This window comes from Alligator sinensis, unplaced genomic scaffold (assembly GCF_000455745.1).
Source record: "Alligator sinensis unplaced genomic scaffold, ASM45574v1 scaffold572_1, whole genome shotgun sequence".
In the NCBI taxonomy this organism is placed as follows: domain Eukaryota; kingdom Metazoa; phylum Chordata; order Crocodylia; family Alligatoridae; genus Alligator; species Alligator sinensis.
This window is the reverse complement of record NW_005842288.1, coordinates 367,091-370,091: the sequence shown is the minus strand read 5'-3', so window position 1 is coordinate 370,091 and position 3,001 is coordinate 367,091. Positions and strand designations below refer to the sequence as shown.

General features: G+C 48.2%; 1 protein-coding gene across 23 annotated transcripts in view; it reads right to left on the bottom strand.

The window, feature by feature from the left end:
* PIK3CB (phosphatidylinositol-4,5-bisphosphate 3-kinase catalytic subunit beta) overlaps window positions 1-3,001 on the bottom strand; it is a 181,609-nt gene that overhangs the window by 111,023 nt on the left and 67,585 nt on the right. For all 23 annotated transcript variants that reach the window (XR_003095105.1, XM_025209421.1, XM_025209412.1 and 20 more), the window contains one exon: window positions 2,401-2,510. The gene's annotated coding sequence lies outside the window, so the exon portion shown is untranslated. The remainder of the gene's footprint in view (window positions 1-2,400; window positions 2,511-3,001) is intronic.

Here is a 3,001-nt window from a genome sequence, read left to right as displayed (position 1 = left end):
GGTGGTTGCTGACCCTTGGTTGGCTCTTGCCTCCCCCGCCACCGACAGTACCGGTGGAGCTCTCTGCAGGAGCTCCCTGCTTACTGCCGCCACGCTCCCACCACCGCCGGGGGGGGGGGGGGGGGGGGGCACATGCCGTTCATGCCTGTGAGGGCATCCCCATACCCACTCCACCCTCCCTCACCCCATAGTTGCCACACACCCACAGCCTGCCCCCAGAACACTCCCACATATACACAAACCCCCAACATACCCTATGCCCACCACACACAGCCACACCTCTCACCCCACCACACACACACACCCAGCACCCTCACATCCCATCATATAGATACACACACACAGACACACACAGACACACCCCGCAGACATAAAAATAAATTTTTAGTCTGGTATATTGAGTTATTATGCAATCACCTCTATATACGGTATGCAAACAAATAATAACAGTTTTAAAATATTACAAAATATTTTTTGTAATAAAATTAAAATATGTTGTAGTAGGTGTTTGACTTTTAGCATATGATTTAGTTTTCTTCTGATACCAAAATGGCAACTCTCCCTCCCAAAAGGAGTATTTCCAGGGGTCAAGTGGAAGAACTTCTGGTGGCAAAGTTTAAGGATTAGGAGCAGGACTTCTGGTCCCAAGATGGCGACCAGGGGGCAGGGCAACTGTCAAGGGGCAGGGCTACCCATGCAGCCCTCAAAAGCTCACCAAACCTCATTAAATGGCCCTCCACTGGAAATAAATTGCCCGCCCCTACTGTAAGCTACAACAAAGATTTCCACTCCCCACATCTTAAATTCTAACAGCCAGATTCCCTTTATATCTGCCTAATTCAGAAAGAAATCAGTGGAATTATATAGGTGCAACAACAACGTATGTTAAACTGGAATGGGGAGGTAAGGAAATTGTACAGTCTCCCTCATTTCTACCCTGTTTTATAAATACATATTACATTAAGTCTTTAAATTCATGACCACATACCACTTGTTCCTTACCATACTTACCTACCTCCAATCACTATGGCATTTGAGCACCACACAATCCAATGTATCTATCCCTCACCCCTACCCCTTAGATGGGAAAAATAATACTTCCCTATTTAACAGATAGGAAACTGAGGCGTGGGGAAGCTAAGGCTAGATCGGGGTAGACAAAGTTTGGCCCACAGGCCCAATTCGGCTGGCAATGGACTCCATTTCCCAGCAGCCCCTGCTGACCTGGCTGGGACTGGTCTTCATGGAGATCCCAGCCGCAGCTGTGCTATGATAGCACAAGGCTGGCGTTGTCATGGAGATTGGCCCCAGCCACACTGGCAGGGCAGGGGGCTGCTCCAGAGCTGCTGGGATCTTGCAGTGGGGGCAGCTTGGTCCAGGGCCAGGGCAGAGTTGCAATCTGCAGCCCACATGCTCCAGGCAGGGGCACGCAGGCAGTGGACCATGGCTCTGCCCTGGCTCAGGCCCAGGCTGTCACTGCTGCAAGGAGCCGGTGCAAAGATGCCATCTGTAGTCTGCACGCTCCAGACAGAGACATGCAGGCAATGGATTGTGGCTCTGCCCTGGTCCCGGACCAAGCTGCCCCCACCACAACATGCAAGAGGCTCTGGAGCAGCCTCTGCTCTGCCTTGCTGCACACCCTGCCAGCACAGCTGGGGCTGGTCTCCATGGTAACCCCAGCCTTGCACTATCAGAGCACAGCTGCGGCCTCCATGGAAACCACAGTGTCCCAGCCAGGCGGGCAGGGGGCTGGGAAATGGAGTCTGACTGCTGGCCAGATTCACCATTTTGCCCACCCCTGGGCTAGATTTACAGACACAGGCATTTTGACACTGAGCATCACAATCTCGCAACTTTCATGTGGCTGGCCCTAGGACTGGCAGCAAACCTAGTCTTATGTTACCAGTTCTTTGAGAAAACACAGGAGGTTTCACAATTCAGACTTACTATCTCGAGTTCCTTAATACTATTTTCCTAAAAACTTGAATGCATCACTGGAGAAGACTGCAGTTAAGGATTTTAAAGTTCTACCTGCATCATACAGTAGCCACCAAGTTTGGGGCAGGCTGCAATTATGTCTGTTATGCGCTGGTTCCTGTTTACAGCCACATAAAAGAAATACCTGGTAGCCCAGAAAGAAGCAGCAAAACTCCAAAGTTCATCAGATAGTAGCAACCCCCAAAATGGCAGTGTTCGCTAATAATCTGATAAAGATTCCATCAGAGGCTTCACAGGTTGCTTCACCAATAGATCTCTTTACCTGCCTTAGTATTTTGTAGATGATCTACATTAGAGGTACTAAATGACTGCTAATTGAATTTTTTAAGTTACTAAATAGTATATAGAAGAATGTCTATACAAAACAATTAAAAAGGAATTGAAAAATACATTAATATTTACAATTCAGAGGAGCATTTCTGTTTCAGTCCAACTGGAGGAAGATGTTATTCTTGTTAAACATAGTTTTCTTACAACTGCTAGTATTTTCTTGGAAGACTTCGCAAGATGACCTAGAAAACCAAAAACAAGAGTATAGGTGTCATATCTTGGTAGGATACAATTAAACCAAAGAAACTCTAAGCAAAAACTGCAGTCAATTTCATGTGCTCCATAAACTCTCAAGGAAAGAGTTTCACAAATTAATCATCACATTTTCTTTTTTTTTAATCATATGTTGCATCAAAATATCTAGGGGTGCACCAATAAAGATGCTGGGGGCCAATACCAATAGCCAATTTTTAAGGAGGCATATCACCCGATACCGATCCTATTTCCGATACAGCTGCGTCCAACTAGTAAGTCTGTTGTGGTTGAAAGGGAGTGGGGAGGGAAGGGATGGGGCGGGGAGGGGCAGATTAATGCCCCCTGTGGTGAAGGAGGGCAGGGTCATGCAGTGGAGCGGGGGCTGCAGCTGCTGGCTGGAACTGGGGCTGTGCACAGCGCCCTGCCAAGCCACGCTGTATCCACGCCATGGGGCTGTACCCACTCTGGCGGGGGGGGG